We start from the raw sequence: 24968 nt of genomic DNA, 5'->3' as shown, positions 1-24968 counted from the left end.
TAGCTCCTCCCCCTGCCCCCAGGGATCGAGCCTGCGTCCCTGCTCTTGAAGGCAGATTCTTAACCACTGGACCCACCAGGGAAGCCCTCATCTGAGTTCTGAGAGCAAATTCTGGTTTTTTAAACTTAAGAGAGAAGAAAAGAAAAATAAAAAATAGAAAAAAAAGGAAAGAAGAGAGAGGATGAGATAGGAGAGAGACAGAAGGGCAAGAAAGAAGAATTTGACTACAGCTTCTTAGGTGTCTGCATGTAATTTAAATTTTGATGGATCCCTTCAATGTTAGACATCCATAATGGATGTAATCTGGCAAGACAAACAAAAAAGAACTTGTTCCAGAACACGGAAGCACTTGGCCCCTGGTGTGACTGTGTCTAGTTTCTGCAAGGCCATGCTGGCTGTGACACTGAGCTCCTCATTTGCATTTCTGTGACCTGAGGGCCAGTCTGATATATGAACAGGGAAGGTAGCTTTCCGAATGACATACCCGTGACCTTTTCCTGTCTCCTCCTCCTGAGAAGATGTTAGGAAAAGTTTTCTAACTCAGTTGGTTCGAAAGATCAAATTCGAATAATAAGCTTGAAAAATTTCACCATATTTCTTCTGTTACACATCTAAATTCAGTGTCTGACACACAGTGATTAACTAATAAATGTTTGTTAAATGAATGAATAAAATTTGGTTTTGAGGTTAATGGACCAAATATATCTTTTTGTTTGAGTTTGAAATATTTTTTTTTAAAGTCTAGAAAACATTCTTGTCAATGTCTCATTGTCTTGTCAATGCTTCTATACAACTACTACTGCTAATGAATAATAATAGCAATAAATCATATATATTGAGTGTTTACTGGTGCTGGGCACTTGACTTTCTATACCTTATATAATTAACCCTCACAATAGCTCAATTCTATTGCTACTCTCATTTTTTTTTTTTTTTTTGGTGGTGCTGAGTCTTCAATGATGCTCAGGTTTTCGCTAGTTTCAGAGAGTTTCAACTGCTCTTTAGTTGTTGTGCGCGGGCTTCTCATTGCGGTAGCTTCTTTTGTTGCAGAGCACTGGCTCTATGCACACAGGCTTCAGTAATTGCAGCACGCGGGCTCAGTAGCTGTGGCTCTGGCGCTCTAGAGCACAGTCTCAGTAGTTGTGGTAGATGGTCTTAGTTGTTCTGTGGCATGCGGGATCTGCCCAGACCAAGGATCCAAAACCTGTGTCCCCTGCATTGGCAGGCAGATTCTTATCCACTGTACTACCAGGGATGTCCTACTGTCAATTCTAGATGAGGATACCAAGATTTCAAGAGATTAAGTAGCTTGATCAAAGACATACAACTAGGAATTCATTGTTTCATTTGAACCTAGGAAGTCTGCCTCCAGATCTCATGGTCTTAATCCCCAAGCCATATTGCCTCTCTCTTTTTGAGGCACTGTAAATGCCTTCATCCTATAATGTCTTTTTAAAAGAATAATTTTGAGTGTCTTTTTTTTTTAACACTATCACTTGGGATTTCTTGTTATTTATAGGATTTATTGTTAGTATTTTAGATTGAAAAAGGAGAAGGCAATGGCACCCCACTCCAGTACTCTTGCCTGGAAAATCCCATGGACGGAGGAGCCTGATAGGTTGCCGTCCATGGGGTCGCTAAGAGTCAGACACGACTGAACGACTTCACTTTCGCTTTTCACTTTCATGCATTGGAGAAGGAAATGGCAACCCACTCCAGTGTTCTTGCCTGGAGAATCCCAGGGACGGGGGAGCCTGGTGGGCTGCCGTCTATGGGGTCGCACAGAGTCAGGCACGACTGAGTGACTAACACTTTCACTTCACTTTCAGACGGTGCTCACACCTATTCTAGGTGCTAATACAGCATTGACAAGGGTTGCCACACAGGTTTCCTCTGGGAGACGTCTCTTTTGCAAGACTTCCTATGGAACACCCAAGTTGAATCTGACAGTGTCCTGTCTGGTTGGAAGTAGTCTGGTATTTGCCATGAATCAGCCTGGGCTATTTCTTCAAGTCTTGATTGGCTTTATTTGTACTGACATGAAGAATCCTGTTATTAGAGGAAGGATGGCTCAGCTTAACCTCCAGGTACAGCTGGGTAGACCCCAGCTATCATTCTGACTGGGATTGGTACTCTTACCAGTAATACAAAATTAATTTTAGCACTTGAGCTAATTGGAAGAAAAAAATGTGACACCCAAGCCAGAAGTAAGCCTAATGAAGCCCATTAAATAATTTAATGATTACATAATTACGTTCATTTAAAATGCGGGAATTGATTACTCTCAAATTAATTTTACCATCTCTGTACTTTTTAGAGCACATTTATTTTGAACAAAATGAAAGATTAGTTTCATTTCTGATGGGCACTATGCCATTAATAATCATGTCTCATTATAATGAGAAAATATTGTGTTTTGAATAAGTTCATGTGGCCATATATTTCCAGATAACAGACAAGCTTGCTCAGCGGAGAGATTTAAGCTATTGAAAGGGTCTTACTAATTTGAATCATAAAATGAGTAAGTGGAGGACTGATGTGTTCAGTGAGCAGAAATATGGATGAGAAAATCTGGTGCAATCCAGCTAATTAGGGACTTGATCAGAGTGTTATGGAAGCTCCAAACCATTTGCCAAATCAGGCATTATGGGATAGGAAAGGCTAAAAAGGCTTCACAATGGACATATATTGAATGCTTTTCTATCATCTTTTCCTTCTCAATTTCTCATAGCTCCTAATTTCTATTTGAGACTCACTCTCATTTTGATGTAGAAGACTTCCTCTCAGGTTCCAGGAGTCAAGTGTGATCCACTGAACCAATCACTGGGTTTCATCCTTTGACACAGTGATTGGTTCAGAGGTGGTGGACATGTGACCTAAGGCCATCCAATCAGAATGAGTCTCAGGACCATTCCAGGGGATCCTGGGAAGATTCCTTTTTTCTTTTGGCTATGAATGAAGAGGTGGGCTGGCAGCCACTTGGGGTCCTCAAAAGGAAGGCAGTCTTAAGATGTAGTTAAACTGAAGAAGGCAGAACTGAGAGTCAGGAGGAAATCAGAACTTGATGACATTGTTAAGCTCTAGGATATAAGGCTTTCCTAAATCTACATCTAGGTCTTTCATTTACAGATGCCAGTAAATCCCTTCTATGGCTGAAGACATTGTTGCTTGCAATTGAAAGCATCCTAGGCAAGACAGAGTTTTAATAGGTTAGGGGATTTTTCTTTATAGCTATACATTTTATGGCTATGGAGTCATGGAGTTTCACTCCTGTGAGAGATTTTAAGAGTCACCAGTTCAAACAGGAGTTGCCACAGAACAATCTGAGAAGTTGATTTGTGGTCTTACATGGGTTTCTTGCATTTGTATAAGATTTTATATTTGTACAGGATGTTTTCAGAACGCTTTGAATATTCAGGACCAGGTTTCTCTGTAAGGGAGGCAGGATAAGGCCATCAACCAGGAGGTGGGCGGGGCTGGTTAGTGAAGTGAGATGATCTTTGTCATCAGAAGGTCAGTCAGTCAGTTCAATCGCTTAGTGGTGTCCAACTCTTTGTGACCCCATGGACTGCAATACGCCAGGCTTCCCTGTCCATCACCAACTCCCGGAGCTTACTCAAACTCATGTCCATGGACTTGGTGATGCCATCCAATCATCTCATTCTCTCTCGTCCCCTTCTCCTCCCACCTTCAATCTTTCCTAGAATCAGGGTCTTTTCCAATGAGTCAGTTCTTCACATCAGATGGCCAAAGTACTGGAGTTTCAGCTTCAGCACCAGTCCTTCCAAAGAATATTCAGGACTGATTTCCTTTAGGATAGACTGGTTGGATCTCCTTGCAGTCCAATGGACTCTCAAGAGTCTTCTCCAACACCATGGTTCAAAAGCATCAATTCTTTGGTGCTCAGCTTTTTTATAGTCCAACTCTCACATCCATACATGACTACTGGAAAAACCATAGCTTTCACTAGGTGGACCTTTGTTGGCAAAGTAATGTCTCTGCTTTTTAATATGCTGTCTAGGTCATCAGAAAGATATGACATTAAATCCTAGTTCTACTCTGTAATCTGGGCTCTTTCTGTACCCAAAAAAAGGACATGATTGTTACTTTGTAAATTTTTAAAAATTTATATATTTATTTAATTTTTGGCTGTACTGGGTCTTTGTTGCTGCAAGTGGGCTTTCTCTTGTTGCAGGGCTTGGGCTTCTCATTGTAGTGGCTTCTCTTATTGTGGAGCACGGACTCTAGGGCTTGTGGGCTTCAGTAGTTGCTGCTGTGGGGTTTAGTTGCCCAGAGGCATGTGGAGTCTTCTCGGACTAGGGGTCGAACTCTTGTCCTCTGCATTTGCAGGTGGATTCCTAACCATCAGGGAAATCCATTGTAAGGGTTTTTAACTTTTTTTTTTAAAGTGTGTGTGAAAATTTGAAAGGAGAATGTTTCTGAAAGGGTGTGCCATGAAGCAGGCAGATACTTTATTAGGGTCCATGAGAGATGGAAATAAATAGCTTTTGAGTAGGAATGGGAGGTTAGAGGGCATGTTTCTGAATCTCTGAGAGGGTACTTCAAAGAAAGAGAAAAGGCACAGAATAGTAACAGATATCTTCTTTTGCAGGCAAATGTTTGGAGCCTCTTTAAGGTGTCTGAAACATACAAATATCATTGGAATCTTTGTCTATCTGCACTACAAATGATGAACTTGTCCTTAAAAGTTTAGGAACACAGTCTAGTTATTACAAGGCACTCTCTGATAGCCTCTCTGTAGGGCCCAGTAGTAATAGTCTTGTGCCCATCATGAAAAATATCTATCATTTCATAAAGGCTGACTATGTCATAGACCCTGGAGACATTTTATTTAAAAAAAAATTTTTTTTTTAACCATAAGGAAATATATTTGCTCAAATATCTGAAAATTCTAGGGAGTTACTGACCTCAGCCATGTCTGGATCCAGGTGCTCAGCATCACCAGGCCTCTCTCCCTCCCCATCTTGGTTTCCTTGGTGTTGGCTTTATTTTCAAATGAGGGCTTTATTTGCCCCATGCCTGCACGCATAGTCGCTCAGTCATGTCTGACCCTTTGTAACCCCATGGACTGTAGCCCACTAGGCCCTTCTGTCCACGGGATTCTCCAGGCAAGAATACTAGAGTGGGTTGCCATTTGTTCCTCCAGGGGATCTTCCAGACCCAGGGTATGAACCTGTGTCTCCTGTGGCTCCTGCATTGGCAGGCAAGTTCTTTACCATCGAGCTACCTGGGAAGCCCTTATTTGCCCCAAGTGAAGGCAAAGATGACTACCACCAGTGCCAGGGCTACCAGCTTAGCTAACTGGTTTTACATATGTAATCTTCCACTCTCAGTGCAAGTTTGCCAGGTACAAGATAAAGAAACCAAGGCTCAGGTAAGTTTAGTGAAGGTCACCATGTAAGGACAGAGACCTCTGCCCCATTCATACAGGGAAGTCCTAATCCCCAAGACCTCAGAAGGTGACCTTCTCTGAGATGGGGTTTTTACAGAGGTAATCAAGTGAAAATGAAGTCATTTGCATGGATCCTAGTCCAAACCTTATATAAAGGGGAAATTTGGAGATGGACAAGCACATACAGGGAAGACAGTGCAAAGAGACAGAGGCAGAAGGGACTTCCCTGGTGGGTAAGACTCCACACTCCCAAAGGAGGGGACTGAAGTTTGATTCCTGGTCAGGGAACTAGATCCCACATGCTGCAATGGAGATTGAAGATCCCGAGTGCCGCAACTCAGACCTGGAGCAGCCAAATAAATCAAAGTGTGCATACTCAGTGGCTTCAGTTGTGCCTGACTCTGTGACCCCATGGACTGTAGCCAGCCAATGTCCTCTGTCTGTGGGATCCTCCAGGCAACAGTACTGGAGTGGGTTGCCATGCCCTCCTCCAGGGGATCTTCTGGACCCAGGGTTTGAACTCGTGTCTCTTACATTTCCTGCACTGGCAGACAGATTCTTTACCACTAGTGCCACCTGGGAAGCCCCAAATAAATAAAAATAAATATTAAAAAAGAGAGAGCTAGGGAGAGGATGGCCACCTACATGTTCAGGAGGAAGAATTGGAAAGATCCTTCCCTCTCAGCTCTCAGGTGGAGCCAACCCTGATGACTCTTGGTTGTTGGTCTCCAGGCTCCAGAACTATGAGACAATCAATTTTTGTTGTTTAAGTCAAGCATTTTGTGATTCTCTGACACAGAGCCCTAGGAAACTGTCACAGAATCCTAGAAAACTAATGCAGAGCCCAAATTTGAATTCAAAGTCAGTGTTCTTTCTTGTTCACTGCTCCACTTCAGATGTGGTGATGCATGTGATATTTGGGAGATTTAGGACAGGGATTCATATTCAGATGTATTTCTGGATGGGACTTTAAAAGTAAGCATCTTTTGCTTTTGCAGACCTCTAGAGGAAGAAGAACATTTTCTTCAGGCTGCTGTGCTTGAGAAACTCCAAACATTCAGTGCAGGAAGCAAACATATCACCTACATACTGATTAATCACTGATTATAATTGACAGAATATTTAAATTTGTTCAACTTAAATACTTGTGCCCATGATAATAAGAGGTGGTGGCCCTGACAAGGAGGAGAGTTTCTTCTGCTTTCTTGCTTTCAATCTAAAGAAGTAGTTTGATGTATACATATATATGTGTGTGTGTGTATACGTGTATATAGATATGTATAATGGAATCACCTTACTATACACCTGAAACTAACTCAGCATTGTAAATCAGCTATATTCCAACAAAAGATAAAAAAGTAAAGAAGCAGTTTGAGCAGCCTAACTCTTCTCCTCCAAGATCTTGTCACATGTCAGACTTGTCACAGGATATTTATTCTCTTATTCCCTTAACAAGCATACATGGAGCCTCTCCTTTGTATGAGTCCCAGTACTTAATGCTATACAGTAGCATTATCCAGAATTTAGTGTGAGCCTCAAGAGTGAGTCACATTCACAATTTAAAATTTTCTAGTAAGCATGTTGAAAAAATAAGAAAAAAAAGTGAAACTGTTAGTTGCTGAGCCATGTCTGGCTCTTTGCAATTCCTTGGACTGTAGCCCGCCAGGCTCCTATATCCATGGGATTCTCCAGGTAAGAATACTGGAGTGGGTTGCCATTTCATTCTCCAGGGGATCTTCCTGACCTAGGGATCAAACTCTGATCCCCTGCATTGCAAATGCTTTCCTTACGCAAATATGAATACATATTCTTATTTTCCTTTCTTTCTTTTAATCTAAAGGTAGCAAATCATACACATGTTCTGCATCCTATGTTTTTCACTAAACAATTCAGATTGGAGATTTTTTCATATCAGTATGTAGCCTCTTGGTTCTTTTTCACAGTTACATTGTATAGAGGTGCCAGAATTTAATGTCTTCTATTGATGAACATTTGGGCTGTTTTCAGATTTTATAGCTAAAAGCAGTATTAAAATGAATATCTTATACATGTGTCATTTCACATACATACAAGGATGATTGCAGAATAAATCTCAGAAGTAGGATTGCTGGACCATAAGGTAAAGGTATATAAAATTTGAGAAATTATCATCAAATTGTCCTCTAAAGGGTTGTACCAGTTCATGCTTCTACCATAAATGTGTAAGGTGTACAAGTTGTCTTATTTAATCCTTAAACTGTTGGGGGTACTTTTTTTGTAGCGAAGAAAAGTGCAGTAGTTATTACTGGGTGCCAAGAAGAAGTGTGTGTGTGTGTGTGTGTGTGTGTGTGTGTGTGCGTGTGCACACACGTTCAGTCATGTCTGACTCTGCACCCCCAAGGGCTGTAGCCTCACCAGACTCCTCTTTCCACGGAATTCTCCAGGCAAGAATACTGGAGTGGGTTGCCATGCTCTCCTCCAGCGGATCTTCCTGACCCAGGGATCGAACCTGTGTCTCTTGCATCTCCTGCACTGGCAGGCAGATTCTTCACCACTGCGCGGAGTACAGGTGGCAGGGAGCTAGTACTCAAAAAAACCTGAACTTCCAGATGGCTTTCAGGGACAGGTTTCTGGTTTTTTCCTTTTCTTTTTCTTGCTACTTAGCATCTTTTTTCTTTAAAAAAACTTATTATTTTGTATTGTAATGTAGCCGATTAACAATGTTGTGATAATTTCAGGTGGACAACAAAGGGACTCAGCCGTGCATATAAATGGATCCATTCTCCCCCAACTCCCCTCCCATCCAGGCTGCCACATAACATTGAGCAGATCTCCCTGTGCTATACCGTAGGTCCTTGTTGGTTGCTTATTTTAAATACAGTGGTGTGACTGTGGGAGGCACTTATTATTTTCAGTAAAGTAACTGAGGACTCGGGCAGATCAGGTGACTAACACAGCACTGTTTAAGTATATGGCAAAGCCCAAGATTTAACCTCAGTTCTCTTATATGTGTGTGCATACATCATAATCATGTAAAAAAACTAGGAAGTACAATTCGAAAAACTTTTTTTTTCCTTTTTCTGAAACATTTGAGAGTAATCTGCCAACTTGACCCTACTCCCACATAGGTGGTCTCTGAACAGCTTGGGATGAATTTCTCTGACTGACTCTGAAACAGCAGTAACAAAAATAATCACAGTATAGTGAGTTTTTCCTTAGATTGAATTTATTTAATATAAAGGATGGTACTTAATGGCCTCCCAACTTCTGGTGCGCTCATATGTTCTTTCTTTTATAGAACTATGGGTATGCTAGATCAGGTTAATTTTTACACATTTTATTACCAAAATGACAAGCCTTTACAAAAGCAGCCTAGTGTATTGAGCCCCCATGTACCCAACAAATGATCAATCTTGTTTTATCAAACCTTCCTCTTACTCCCCTATACCCTGTTGGATAAATTTAAAACAAAGTGTAGATGTTATATAATTTTATTCACAAAGACTTCTGTATGTTTCTTTATAAAACGCTTATTTGAAAAAAAAAAAAAAGCAGCAGATATGGCTGTTTTAAATGCTTATTTAGGTGGCTTTTAAAAATTACTTATTTATTGTCCACACTGGGTCTTTGCTGCTCTCAGACTTTCTCTAGTTGCAGAGCACGGGCTCTAGGGCACCGGGGCTTCAGCAGTGGTGCCCAGGCTTAGTTGCCCGTGGCATGTGGAATCCCCCTGGATCACAGGTAGAACCCATGTCCCCTGTATTGGCAGGCAGATTCTTAACCACTGGATTACCAGGGAAGTCCTGGTTTTTTATCTAAGTTAGCAATCAACTATTGGGTCACAAAGAGTAGGGCACAACTGAGCGACTGAACTGAGCAAAATTTGAGGAGGAAATAGTGATGGTCCATGAATTCCCCAAATCTGGGAATCACTACTGAACTCTGCTACTGGAAAGACCCTCCTAAACTTTAACCTGGAGTACGATGGCCCCATGCCTCAGGAGCCTTCAAAATGGAGCTGGGTTTTCTGAGACTTCAAGCTGATACAATTTTGCAACTCTCTAAGATAAATGACACAAAATTAGGACTACAAAATAACATTTGAAACTGAATACATATTGAGTATGAGAAAAGAACTCACTACAAATTACAAGTAGAAAAGCTGACACTTAGCACCAACGTCAGGGAATCCAGAAAAATAACATAATGTTTTCATTAATGAACTGATTGAACCACCCTGTCACACTTTCCCCCTTAAATTCTTTGTCTGCCTACACTTTGATTGCCTTTCTGTATAACAAAGATATTATAATATCATTTCAATAGAGAGAACAAAAGATAATCCAGTTCCTTCTGTGGGATGATTGTTGGAAATTTATGTTTTATTATTGACGGTGGGTGATGTTACAGACAGATCGACTTGCTGTTTGTTGTACTGCTTGGAGTTCACGCCCTTGTCTGATAAAACTCCCTCTCGAGTCCATCAGCAAAGGTACATTTTCACTGTAGTTGTTGCACTCTTGAATGTATTCCTGATGGGAGAGAACGTCCATTGTGATTAGCTGTCAATGAGAACTAAACTTCCACTTACGAGTTTACCCGTTAGACGTTGGGAGAGTTGTCTAAAGACTAGCTTCTGGTTCTGTATATCTCACACTTTGTTAAACTCTTTGCAGACTTCCAGATCTGGACTCCATGGGACATATTTCTATTCTCACTGGACCCCTGGTCATGCATCTTCAGGTCACATAGTGTTGGGTGGTGAACTGCTGGAGCCATTCCCACACGGGGACAGCTAGTCATGGAAGCCACTGCGATTCACATAAATGTAGCTCAGAGAATGACTTAGGGCCTTTGCACTTGCTGTTTCCTTCTGCATTGAACACTTTCCATAGATATCCACACATGACCTACACCCTCACTTCCTTTAGTTTTCCACTCAGATGCCAGTTTTTCACCATTCTGTATAAAATAGCACTCCTAGGAAGTGCTAAGTCCCCAAGTCCAGTGAATTACCAAGCACAGACTCAGGGACTCCTAGAATCCAGCATCTACAAGGGAGAATGTCAATTCCACCAGCTCTTTCTCTCCCCCAATTAGTTTCAGGCTGACAGAAGATAACTTTTCTTGGGAAGAATTTAGCTAGTTTGAAAATTTTAATTTGTAACTAAGGAAACACTGTAATCTATGCATGATCTCCAATTAATGTTTTTTAGATATTCAGTAAAAATGTAAAAATAAAATAGCACTCCTACCCTTTGCAGCTTACTTTATTTTTCTTGGTGACACCACTCCGGACATAAAACATATTTACTCATTTGTCTTTTATATTGTCTTGTATTTATTAGAATGCAAGGTCTAAGAGGAGGGACTTTTTGTTGTTCCCTGCTGTGTCCTAGCATTCAGACTGGTTTCAAGTAATTGCTCAACAAATATTTGTTGAATAAACGAAGTACAACTGGAAGCCACTGAAGAATTTCACACGGGGGAGACATAATGCTTTCCTAGGTCTGCCAAAAGAAATCAATCTCTCATTTACCTTTCTCCCAAAACATCTTTCTGTAATATTCTTTGAACTATAATCACCTGTCAATCTAGTTTTCTCTACTAGATTGTAGAGGACAGGGAGTGTGTCTAATTCATCAACAGAGCTCTGCCACATGTATTTCAGAATTAATGCTGGCAGAATTAAATGGAATTTACTGTTTCTTTGCACAGGAATTCTTTAACTGGCTATGTTTGATTTTCTCAACTTACTGGATTATAAGCTGTCTCTGAGTAGGGGAAATATCCCTGGCAATTTATATCCTCTCAGCATCTCTTAGCAACCAATACATTGTGTTTCTTAAATAGGGTTCAACCTCTGTGTGTGTCTGTCTATATAATTTCTGTACTTAGTGTCTCTCAGTTCTCAATTATAATGGATTCCCAAGCAAAATTCCTGTGTCTATTAGGATAGTTTCAGTTTCTATTAATCAAAGCCCAATTAAAAGCAGCTTAAATAAGTAAAGTTTGACAAAGGGATTGGGGGTAGGATGGTTTCAGGAATGTGCTGTGACTGCATTTTTCAGCTCTGCCGTTCTGGTTTGTCTCCTCATGGTCACAAGATGGCTGCAGTGGTTCCAACTATCATGTTCTCACACACTGATTATTCAGAGGCAGGAGAAGGAACTCTTTCTTTTCAGACATCTCTTAAATGAAAAGAAAGTCTTTCCCTGGAGCTCCACAGTGCATTTCCCTTCTCTGCTCACTGACTAGAATTGCAACACATGGCCTTGCTTCACCAGTTTGACTAGGGAAATGGAAATGTTCTGACTGGCTTATGTGAATGGACATTCACTTTCCCTGGGATGGTGGAGATGCTCTGTCCTCAGCGCTGAGCAACACAGAAGGCTGACTCTCTAACAGCCAAGAAGAGCGCAGACAGGATGGAAGAATGGATCTGGGCTAGTGCCAAGGGTATCTGCCTCATCTTCTACATGCTAGTTTCCCATCCTGAAAGAAAGAAAATATTAGTCGCTCAGTTGTATCCAACTCATAGCAACCCCATGGACTATAGCCCACCAAGCTCCTTTGTCCATGGAATTCTCCAGGCAAGACTACTGGAATGGATTGTCATGCCCTTCTCCAGGGGATCTTCCTGACCCAGGGATTGAACCTGGGTCTCCTGCATTGCAGGCAGATTCTTTACCATCTGAGCTATCAGGGAAGCCAGTACCACATCCTGGCTTAATTCAAAAGCCTGAAAAATTGGAGGTCTATAGATACCTCTCCCCATCCCAAAACTAGGATCTTTCTATTTTTCTAACTCACTCTCCTAAATTAAAAAGCTAAACTAAATATCAAACTGATGACTCATTTAGAAACAAACCCAGAGCAATTATCAACTAATTTGAATTGACGCTGAGCATTGAGCAAGTTTCTTATGCTCTCTGGGCCTCAGTTTCCTCATCTCTGAGATGAGGAATAGTAACAGTACCTAACTTACGAGGTTAATGTAAAGATTAAATCAATCATGATGTCAGTTCTCATTATTGACAGATTCTGTACTTGCATATTTGTCTACTCACTAAATTTATCTGTAACCTCAGTATCAACACCTGTGGCAATGTTGTGGTCATTCATGGAGATGCAGGAAAAAAAAAAAAAAAAAACTTAAGTTGCTCAAAGTGTATGTTCCCAGGAGAGGCTGAACATACTGACACTGCCTTCTTGTTTCAGCTCTCATACTATAAACAGGGTTTTTTTTCATGGTCTGTTTAGTGACACCTTTTAAAAAGTGTTTTTGTTCTTTTTGTTGGTGATTTCATTGTTTAAGATGGCCCTAAGGCATAGCAGTGCAGTGATGTTTATTGTTCCTGAACACAAGGAGACTGTGATGTCCCTTATGGAGAAAAAACATATGTCAGATAAGCTTCATTCAGGAATGAGCTACAGTGCTGTTGGCCATGACTTCAGTGTAAATGATTGAACAATATATGTTACATAAGGGGTCTTTAAACCCAAACACACAGAAAAAAGGGTTTTATGTCCATCAATGGACAAAAATGTGACCAGGGGCTCATAGGAACCCAGTCCTGTGTTTCCCCTAGGACTCGTGGCTTGGAATTCTTAGTTCAGTATTCATAGGGCTTTTATAGAGCATGACCACCATGAATTACAAGAATCTACCTTATTTAAAGTGTTGAGGATAGCTTCTGCCAGGTAGTGGAAACTATATAATTGTTAGTCAATGCTCTGCGTGCATGCTAAGTCGCTTCAGTGCCGTCCCACTCTGTGCGACCCTCTGAACTGTAGCCCACCAGGCTCCTCCGTCCATGGAATTCTCCAGACAAGAATACTGGAGTGGGTTGCCATTTCCTACCCCAGGGGATCTTCCCAACCCAGAGATCGAACCCATGTCTCTTGCGTCTTCTGCATGGGCAGGCGGATTCTTCACCACCAGCAGCACTTGGGAAGCCCAGTCTTAATGCTAACCAATATAACAATAGTATTCTCTACACTAGAATGATATTAGAACCTCAGAATATTCTCCACAGTAAATATGAACTGAGTCTATATTTCACTCCATTTAATTTATGTCCCTGTAAAGTAAACAAACAAACAAACACAGAACAACCACACACACAGCTGGTTCCACAACCAGAGAACTGGGAGTGGAAGGATTTGACCTCATTCAAAGCCCACAAGAGCATGGCCAAAAAACCCCCAAAAAAACGAAAAAGAAGAAGAAAAGAAAAAGAATGCCTAAAAAAAAAAAAAGCCCCCAAGGGTGACAATGGCTAAGTCACAAGGGATGAGAGGCAAGAGGCACTGAACTTCAGAAGCTGCAGAATTCCAATTCCATAGCATGAAAGAAAAGAAAGCGAATGTGTTAGTTTCTCAGTGGTGTCCAACTCTTTGGGACCCCATGGACTGTAGCCTGCCAGGCTGTTCTGTTCATGGGATTCTCCAGGCAAGAAAACTGGAGTGGGTTGCCATTCCCTTCTCCAGGGGATCTTCCCCACCCAGGGCTTGAACCCAGGTCGCCTACACTGCAGGCAGATTCTTTACCTCCTGAACCACCAGGGAAGCCCGGCACGGCCACCTGTGGAAGAGCGAGAGCACCGTCTCTGCTAACAGGAGCCCTAGGCTCAGGTTATTGTGTCCCCGCCCCAGCCCAGAGCAGAGGAACTCAGGCCCCAGCATCTGCTGAGGGAGGGAAACTAGGTTTGCTCTGGTCACTCGTGGGTCTGGGTAGGGGGAATTAGAATTGAAGCTCTATTTGAGCTTCACCTTTATGGGAAATGAGAAGGATGGGAGAAATTCCAGGCTGGGCTTTGGGGGGAAAGGAGTGAATGATTCCACTCCGTATACTCTCAGCTTTTAATATTACTATGACACAACAGTTTCAATCTATGTATAGAACAGCCTATTCAAAGCCATTTAGAATATAGGATAACAATGCCAAAATAATTTCAGTGTAAGTCTTTGATCTCCTCATTATAATGCCATTACCATACCATTATTAGCTAAGATTACAGTGACAAATCAATTTTAATTGAAGTCTTTGGAGATGCCATTTATAATGCTATTATCATGTGAATTTGCAATGGAAAAGTTACTTGAGCAAGCTTGTTGAAACAGAGTTATAATGCCACTATAATGGAAAATTTTGATGGCAAAATTAACCCAAGTCTATAGGGACTGGTGATTATCATATAAAACAATAGACCTTGAAAAAGATACTTCCTCCAAACCCCCAGTAATAAATCATGCTTTGGATAGTATCTACTGATCAAAGAATATCTTTCTCATAGAATGAGTTCACATAAAACATAGAGTTCTGAAGCAGATAAAAGGCTCTCATTTTACAGATGAGAAACCATACATAAAGGAAGGACATGTGACTTGCCCAAGGTCATACAGTGAGTGCCAGACCCTGAACTTAACCCCAGGTTCTCTGACTCTTAGTCTCCAGGTCTTCGACAAGATTTCAGTGGTCCTGACTTTACCTTGTCAGAACAGGACTCCAGGGACTTCCCTGGTGGTCCAGGGGTTAAGAATTCGCCTGCAATGTAGGGGACCCTGGTTCAATCCCTGGTTGGGGAATCAAGATCCTACATGTCATGGAGGAACTAAACCAGCACACTGCAACTATATGCCACAACTAGAGAATTTCTTCTGCTACAAACAGAATATCCACATGACTCAACAAAGATCACATGTGCTGCAGCTAAATACCCTATGCAACCAAAAATGAAAAACAAACAAGGAAACAAAAACAGGTCTTCAGGAAAACAGACAGATGGTGAGATCAGCGTCGGGCTAGAACAAGAGGAAATTTTCTAGATCATGGGGGTGTTGTGAGATATTCATTTTGGACTAGAAGATCCTTGTAGAATTTTCAATATGTAGTGATTCCAGGACTCCCAGTGTCAGGAAGTTGGGCCACACAGAAGTAGGGATTTTATCCTGGTTCCATGCTTTGCTGGGAGAGAATGCTTCTTTTCTAGAAGAGAAATTTAAACTCTTTCAGCTTTGAGTAGATGAAGACAGAAAGGAAAAAACATCACATTGCGCCAAGGAGTTGCTTCACTCAGGCAACCAAAGACTTGCTAAACATTAAATTTTAGATTAGTTGTTGATAAAATAGAGTGTTTAATTTAATCACCCTGGGAAGTCACTGCCCCAGACTTACTTCTTGTTAGAGGGGCTTTCATCCTCAGAGCATGTCTTGTATTGGCTCTCTTCTTACCTTAATTTGTCCAAAACCTAGCCAGCCTCCTATCACTTGAAAATGCTTCCTCTTTTCTTAGCTCCTGGCATCCCTTAGATCTTATTTTTTCTCCTTTTGCCCTGGCCCCCTTTTCAGCAGAAAAGGGAAGGACTATGCAGAGGAATTCTTTCTTTCCCCTATATCCAATCTCTTTTCTGGACTATTCTACCATCATCCAAACATTCTGGCCCATTTGCTCTGAACTTGTTCATTCCTTAGAATGAGCAGTTAACATTTTTGCAGGGCTTGCAAATGCCAGGTCCAGTGCTAATGACTTTATTTAGCAAATCTTGGGATAACAATCACAACACATGAACCCTCATGGAGTCACCTATCCTGGATCTCACCTACAGCTAGAATACAACCTTGGTGTGTTGGACCCCGGAGCCTAAGCTCTTCACCACTTGGTGTCTCAGAGCCAGTTGAGTTTAGCATGGTGGCTGAGCAGTTCCTGGAGCCACACAACTGTATTCACATCTTGGCTCTACCACTTACTTGCTCTGTTACATTGAGCCAGCTACTTAACCTCCATATTCTTCGGTTTTTTTCATTGTAGACATGAGGTTATAATAATAATACCCGATGCCTAGACTCTGGGAGTCTTCATGCAAGCTCAGTCACTTCAGTCATGTCTGACTCTTTGTGACCCCATGGACTGTAGCCCTCCAGGCTCATCTGTCCATAGGATTCTCCAGGCAAGAATACTGGAGTGGTTGCCATGCCCTCCTCCAGGGGATCTTCCCAACCCAGGGATCAAACCTGAGTCTCTTCTGTATCCTGCATTGGCAGATGGGTTCTTTACCACTAGCGCCACCTGGGATGCCCAGACACTGGGAGTCTGTAAGTGATAGCTTTGTGCTGCCTTCCTTTTCAATGACATGACCAGATTCTCCACATCTTGTCAACGCTGGGCAAGGATGAGAGGGGAGACACTGTAAATTGGTGATTTTACACCCACTCACCCATGCCAAGTGTGGATGTATACATTTGACACATGTGCATAACTTAAGGAGGAAAACTAGACCTTGGGGAAGGCTGCTCGATGCTTTTGACCTGCAGATGCCAATCTCAAAGGGGCAGGATTCAAGAGGATGAAATCAGGGATTATCCCCAAGTGGGATGAAAACCAGTTTCATAAAGTCAAGGTCAAAACATTAGTGTGCATTACTGGCTGTGGGAAAAGTGGTGTAACTAATTACCCCAAACTAATTTGGCCATCGGTTAAGCTATAGATATCTCCGTACAATTCTCAAGGCCTCTGTCCCACAGCCATGGGCTGAACAATGGCTCAGGAATGTCAGAATTCTGAGTTCTCATCCTTGCTCTGCTACTGATCTGTTCTGTGATTGTAGATCATTAATCCCCACCATGCCTCTACTTCCCTCTTGCCAAATACCAATCGTCTCCCTGGGTGATTTGGAGGGAAAACCAATAAAAAGGATTAGGAACAAGACCCACCCTCCAGATTGTTAATAAAAGTGGTATTTTGTACTCAATTATTTGCATCTAAACCCTTTATAGTCTCAGTTTGGTAGCCCCCCCCCCATCTTTTTATTCTTGGATTTTTCTCCCCCTTCCCCGTGGAGAAGCTAAACACCATGTATAAGGTACAGTATCTTGCAGTGAAGTGAAAATCTGGATGAAGGGGAATTGGCCGCGCTGTGACATTTCAAGCAGTTGCCGTCCAAGGGAGATATTCACCTAAGGGATGCCCCCAGCCCAGCAAACAAAGAAGCAATAGAGAAAATGCCACGGCAGCTCTGAGTCTCTCAATGTGACTTGACTGCTGCCGTCTGTGTTAGGCTGGCTAGTGCCCGAGCAAAGGTGATACAGAGATTCTGAATGCCAAGAAAAATAATAAAATTGCCAGTGTGTTGGAAATGCAAGTAACTCCAAGAGCAGAAATAATGAACACAACACTGATTGAAATAAATGATGTACTTTGCTTTAGAGATATTATTTGAATAACTGATATTGTAGTGTGTCAGGCTATGGTTTCAAATGCATTCGATTATACATTTTCGTGTTTCCCCCCCAGCAAACAGTCTTTCAAATCAGTATAAATTGCTGTATGTAGCAGGCATGTCTTGATCTTTAGCTGCCATGACAACAGGATACAAGAGAAATGCATTTTCATAACAATTGCTGGCAATGTTTAGTATCACTGTTACTTTGTGTCAGGGAAAGGCTGGCTTTGGGAAGAAAACAGCATTGTTTTCTTTCACTTGAAAGCTCTAGTTATAATAATTGAAAAAATAAGTAGAGAAATTGTTGTTTAGGGGAATAGTAGGTAGATGGAGGTAAAGCCTGGGGTATGGGATGAGGAGACAGTGAGAGAGATCTCTGCTTGGGAAGACGGTAACACCAACCAGTGGAATATGGTATAAAGCTACCTAGAAAGTATGTAATTGGGTAATCAGAGCAGCAAACTGAGTCAAATGATGTGATTTTAAGTGATATAATCAGTTTTCACAAGAAAATATGTATGTGTATCTTCCCCTCCCCATTTGTTTTAACCCAAATCTTCTAAAATAGCTTAGAGAGCGCAAGTCTGAGGAATTTTAGAAAAGAACACACTTTGGGGAGATGATGCACATTAAAAAAAAAAAAAATCCAGGCAAACCTGTGCTCCAGCAAAAAGGCAGTGGGGCGGGATTTTTCTCCTGGTTCTCTGAAATCTGTGTATCTTACACCTAGTGGTCAGGGGTGAGGACCTATGGTCCTTGTCCCCTCCCTCCCCCAGGTCCTCAGCCTGCCTTTTGTTTGTAGAAAAGCTTTAGCCAAAGAATAAATTTACATCCAAGAAGTGAGAAAATGCAGAAACAAAGGAAAACCATCAAAGGAGACCAAATAGTAATAGTCATTAAGCAAAGTCAAGGACCTTTAGTTGCTCCTCAAGGGTTATAGATAACATTCTGAGCCATAGCCTTTGAGCTGTCTTATAAGTATGGACGTCTCCACCAGGTTCAATTAATACATGATGACCAGACTGTAGCCATGACATGTGCACGCGTGTGAGCCAAGTCGCTTCACTTGTGTTTGACTCTTCAGGACCCCATGGACTGTAGCCGGCCAGGTTCCTCTGTCCATGGGATTCTCCAGGAAGGAATACTGTAGTGGGTTGCCATGCCCTCCTCCAGGGGATCTTCCTGTCTTCGGGATAGAACCCGTGGTTCTTAAGTCACCTGCATTGGCAGGCGGGTTCTTTACCCCTAGTGCTGCCTTGGACGCCCTCATTGGGTTTGGGGAGGGTTAAATGAGATAAGGCATGACAAGGACATCTTAAAGGACCCGCTACATAATGCGTGTTCAAAATGTGGCTGCCATCACTAGTATTGCTGCAGGATAATTTGACTTACCCTTATTTCCTACACCAAGCTCTTCATGTTCCTTAATATTTGTTTTCAGAGTGTTTAGAGGGATTAGATAACTCTCAGATCACTGATGTCTTACAGTTCTTGGACCAGTCATGGTCCTGGCAGGAATTGCCTCCAAAAGGATTTAACTAAAGAGAGTTCTAGGAAGGACTGACTTACCCAGGTGTGGGCAGAGTTAAGGGGCCAGTCAAGAATGCTGAGGTCTCTAGGGTTCAATCACAGTGGGAAGGCTGAGGAAATAAGAGGGAAAAAGAAAAGGATTAGAATCTGGGAGAGATGGAGCCATAGAGGAGAGGCAACCATTGCCAGAGGCACAGCTCTGCAGCAGGAGAAATGAGGGAGAAACATCCTGGCCTTTTCTCCTCTCACCAGCTGATCTCTCGCTGGCGCCTCTCATTGGCTTCCTCTAATCGGAAGACAGACGGCAAAGATGCAGACCACAGGGATTAGCTGCTTGGAAGCACAGGAGGCGGAGGGGCAAAAAATGGGTCCTTGGAGGCAGATGGAAATGACAGCAGCCAGTAAGCCAGGCTCATCTGGGGGATACTGTGGGTTCTGTCCAGACCGTGGTGATAACATAAATATTGCAATAAAACAAGTGGCATGAATTTTTTGGTTTCACAGAGTGAATAAAGTTGTGTTTCAACTCTAGTCTATGAAGTGTGCAATAACATCATGTCTAAGAAAATATGTACATAACTTAATTAAAAATAACGCTGTTGGAAAAATGGCACTGATGGACTTGCTCTATGCAGGGTTGCCACAAACTCTGTTTGTAAAAATGCATTAACTGTGAAGTATATTAAAGCAAAGTTTCAATAAAATGAAGAATGTTTGTGCAGTATTTATCTGGGTTTAGTGTGATTTTTTTTTGTTTGTTTCTAGCATAGGCTTTTAAGAATTGCTATAGAACTGTTTATTTTTTTGTCTGTTATTTTCTCACCTCTCTGGTGAAATTACAAGTTCATTGAAGGCAAAAATTATGGCTTATTTCTCTTCCAGTCTAAAAAAGTTTTAGCACAAGGCAAAAATCAATGCTGACAATAAATAACTACTTATCTAATTGATGAGACAAATAATAATAGTCATTATTATAGCAGACACAGGATTTACTATATATTATGTGTAAATACTTACCATATTTTAATATTTAATCCTCATAACAGTCCTATGGAAGGTATTATCAACTCCAATTTTGCAGATGAGGTAACTGAGGGTTGAGGAGTGACTAAATAGCCAATATGCTTCTTCTCAATGTCTCTGTAGAGAGGGAGAGAATGACTTTCATCACAGACCCCCAAAAACACAGAAGACAAAGAATAAAATAGAAATTTAGGGTGAAGTGAGCTGGGTAGGTTTTAGATCTTCCTTTCCCAGTAGGGCAGGGGTTCCTAGTCTTCTCTATGAACATTTCAGGTGGTGAGTGAGTTATTATTTTAGGTGGCATACATGATGTTGAATTGGATGGAGACACAGCTGTTCTTTTTCAGTTCTCTCTCTTTTTGTTTTAGCTATGAAGTATTTTTAAAATTGTGTATAGTTGATGTGTAACATTATATGTTACAGGTGTACAATATAGTGATTCACAATTTTTAAAGGTTATACTCCATTTATAGTTATTATAAAATATTGGCCATGTTCTTTTTCAGTTCTCATTTAATCCTTCTGATTATACTAAGAAGAAAGTCTCAGATGGGTGCTAGCCTTTAACACCTAACACCTGCAAAATCTTCCTTTTTATGAAGAGAGACTCAGACTCAGCCCTCTCAGGCAGAGAAGGAATTTTAAGCATATATTTTTTTCTATTATAGGTGATATTTACTTTCCTTTTTAAATAGTGATAAAATTTCCTTTAAAACAGTGTTTACATTAAAAGGAAAGTGCCTTTCCAGTGTAGAAAACAAGCTTATAGTTGCGTGTGTGCATGCCAAATTACTTCAGTTGTGTCTGACTCTATGCGACCCCATGGACTGCAGTCAGCCAGGCTCCTCTGTCCATGGGGATTTTTTAGGCAAGAATATTGGAGTGGGTTGCCATGACCTCCTCCAGGGGATCTTCCCGACCCAGTGATCAAACCTGCTTCTTATGTTTCCTGCATTGGTAAGTGGGTTCTTTACCACTAGCACCATCTGGGAAGCAAGGGGGAAAAGGCAGGGGAGGGATAAAAGAATAGGAAGACAGGATCTGACATATACACAGCTCTATATGTAAAATGGATAACTAATAGGGACCTACTGTATGGCATAGGGAATTCTATTCAATACTTTGTAATAATTTATATGGGAAAGAATCTGAAAAAGGAGTAGATAAGTGTATATATGTAATTGATTCACCTTACTATACAGCAGACACTAACACAATATTGTAAATATAACTAAACTTCAATAAAAATTATTTAAAAAAGAAAGTACCTTTAATGAAAAGTATTAGATAAATAATAATGTAGGTGTTATTCAGAATATAGCTTGATAGTCTATTTAGGCAAAATCTTGAAAGTTTTGTGTGAGTGCTAAAATTTGGGAAAGAGACTCTGGGTGTGGGCAAATAGTATTCTAAGCTCTGGGTCCCCAGAACATTGTTCTGGGATAATTTGTACGTTAATTTCCTTTCTCCATCTTACTCCTCATTTTTATTTACTTCCTATGTAGATGAATGGAAATAGGCATAAATAAACTCCTTCTGTCCTAAATACTGAGGGCCACATCAGATCAATTCGTAGAAATCTCAGAAACTTTTGTCAAAGACTGTTGCAAGACGAATGGTAGCCCCCAAAGATATTAATAAATTCCCAGGACTTGTAAATTTCACCTTATCTGGCAAAGACTTTGAAGATTTGATAAGAATTTTGAGGTGAGGAGATTATCCTGGATTATCTGTGTGGGCTCTAAACTCAAGTACAGGTGTCCTTATAAGAGAAAGACAGAGGGAGATTTGCTGCATAGAGGGGAGGTGTGTGGAAGCAGAGCAGAGACAGATCTGAAGATGCTGGCCTTGAAGAGGACAGTGACGTGGCAAAAAGCCAAGCACTGCTGGCAGTAACTGGAGGAAAGAGCTGGAGGAAGCAAGAGAGACTCTTTCCTAGAGCTTCTGGAGGGAGCACACCTCTGCAGACACCTTGATTTCTGTCCCGTGATGTAGAATTCAGACTCCTGTCCTCTAGAATGGTGAAAGAATAAATTTCTTTTGTTGTAAGCCACCACGTGTTTGGTAATATGCTACCACTGGAAATGAACCTGTTGCCATAGGAAATGAGTACAAAGCTGCCAGCAGGACTGGAGTGATCAAGAGACCCTGGATATAGTCGTAAATGACCTGAAAATAATTTCATTCTTGCCTAATACACTCAGGACTCAAAGTCCCAGTTATGCATGATGGATGGTGTTGAGCTTAAGTCATGAGTCTCTCTGTCTCCCTCATTCCCACTGTCCTGGGCTGTGGAGAAGAAGGAACTGGACCTTTTGGTTTAAGTAATCATTAAGAACTACCCTCCTATGAAGACTGTAACCCACATCAGAGAAGTCTATCCCCCAAGGAAATTGCAGAGCTTTTAAAAAGAAGGAAAGGATGCTAAGTAGCCCCCAAATTACCAACCTATTACAAATACCTATTACAGGTATTATTATGATTCTTCTTATAGTAGTTTACCATTGTGAACTCTAAACTCTATAGAGAAATAGAGAAGGAGAGATGTCAGGACTAGAATAGGCAAGAAAAGCCTCATGGAAAGGATGCTACTTGATACCTGGATCCCGAGGCCTGACCTGGATTTAGAGGGAAGGAGAGAAGGGCTCCCCTGGTGTCTCAGATAGTAAAGAATCTGCCTGTAAAGCAGGAGACCTGGGTTCCATCCTGGGTTGGGAAGATCCCCTGGAGAAGGGAATGGCAATTCACTCTGGTATTCTTGCCTGAAAATTCCATGGACAAAGGAATCTGGTGGGCTACCGTCCATGGGCATGACTTGGTGACTAACACTTTCACACTGATCAAGGAATTAGGAGGGAAGAAGAGTATTATCTTAAGGATTTTGGTTAGAAAACACATCCTATGGCTCTTTGTCTTTTCTTTTAGAGCTTCCTGGAACATTCTTTTTCCCACAGGTGGTAAAAATAACACTGAATGTTTGAAATGTATTTTTCCTCTTTTCCTTTTGCATATCTCCTCATGGCATTCAGAAATGGACAGAGAGATGAGATATAAGGATCATAGAAACTTCTTTGCTCTCAGGAGTTTAAAAAATCAAATTGATAAAAGGAAGAGCAAATTCAATTGATTGATACGCCAGTCCTGATATTTCGGTTTCTATTTCCTCTACAAAAGAGATGATCTAAGATTGCCTGACATTCAGGGGTAAGTGACAAACAGAATTAGGAACGAGACTAATCTGAAGTGCTTTTACCTGAGTAAGAGCATTGCTGCATTTTGGAACCATTCACATCATTAAGGGTGAATTCTAGAAAGGCAGTATGCTACATTGGCCCTAAAATTTACCCAACTTTAATCATTCGAAGGATATCTTCAAGATTTTTATAATATCACACACCATAAATACTGTTATATTCTTAAAATAATAAAAGAATCAACCCACTTTTCTTCTTTGGCAATGATGGCAAATAAAAATATCAAATCTCTGAATTGGGAGTTGGTGGAAATTAGTGTCACCTCTAAAGAACTAAATATTGGTGATCTTGTCATATTTCCATTTAACTCATCAGTCTGGCCCCTGGAGAAACAAGGTGGATCCTGGAGGCTGACAGCAGACTTCCACAAACATGACCAAGTACTAGTCCCACTTGCAGCCACCATGTTGGATGGATATCTTTCCTAACGCCTGACATTATGGTTTCAGTTACGTGTGTGTGTTCTGTCGCTCAGTCATGTCCAACTCTTTACAACCCTGTGGACTGTAGCCTGCCAGGCTCCTCTGTTCATGGGATTTTCCTGGCAAGAATACTGGAGTGGGTTGCCATTTCCTCCTCCAGGGGATCTTGCCCACCCAGGGATCGAACCCACGCCTCCTGCATTGCAGGCAGCTTCTTTACCACTGAGCCCCCAGGGAAGCCCTTCAGTTACATAGTATACAGCTATTAATTTGGTGAATGTGTTCTTTTCATCTTAAACAGAAAATGGGACCAGAAATATGTTGCATTCATAAGCAACAGGGAACAAAAAACATTTATAGTTTTGCCCCAGGCTATTTAACTCTCCTGCCCTCAGTCATAAGATAGTCTAAAAAGATTCTGACATTTGGGAATCCTATATAATATTATATTGATTTACTATGTTGATGAAATTATGTTAATCGGATTGGATGAGGAAGAAACGGCTAGAATGATGGAGAATGTGTTCAAGAGCATAAGAGGCAAAAACCTATAAAGATTCAGAGGCCTGACACATCAGTTAAGTTTTTAAAGATCCAGGAGTCAGGGCAATACTGGGAAATTCCTTCCAAAATAAAAGAAAAATTATTGCATCTTAAAATTATTTTTATTTTAAATTTTTATTTATTTTTTGCCTGCCCACTGCGGCATGCAGGATCCTAGTTCCTCAAACAGGGTTTGAACCTGTGCCCCCTGCATTGGGAGTGTAGAGTTTTAAACACTGAAATGTCAGAGAAGTCCAAAATTATTACATCTTTAAATTATTGATTGTATCTTATCATGAAAGAGTAAGCCCAGTGCCTGGTAGCCACTGTAGATTCTGGAAAATCCTCCTGTAGCCTGTATAACAGGTTCACGGTGGACTGCTAGCTCAGAGTGGTGCCTGCAGCAGGAAACGGCCCTGCAGCAAGTCCGGCTGTGGTGCGATGAGTCACGTGACCATACTGCCCGGCAGGACTTCTCCACGGTGGTGGGAAGAAGGGACATAGCAAGAATCCCTTTGAACTGCTACATGCTGTAGTGCCTGTCTGAGTACTTCAGATTCTTTCTGCTCCAGAGAATGT

This window comes from Cervus elaphus, chromosome 4 (genome assembly GCF_910594005.1).
Source record: "Cervus elaphus chromosome 4, mCerEla1.1, whole genome shotgun sequence".
Lineage (NCBI taxonomy): Eukaryota > Metazoa > Chordata > Mammalia > Artiodactyla > Cervidae > Cervus > Cervus elaphus.
The sequence above is the reverse complement of the archived record's forward strand: the minus strand, read 5'-3'. Positions refer to the sequence as shown.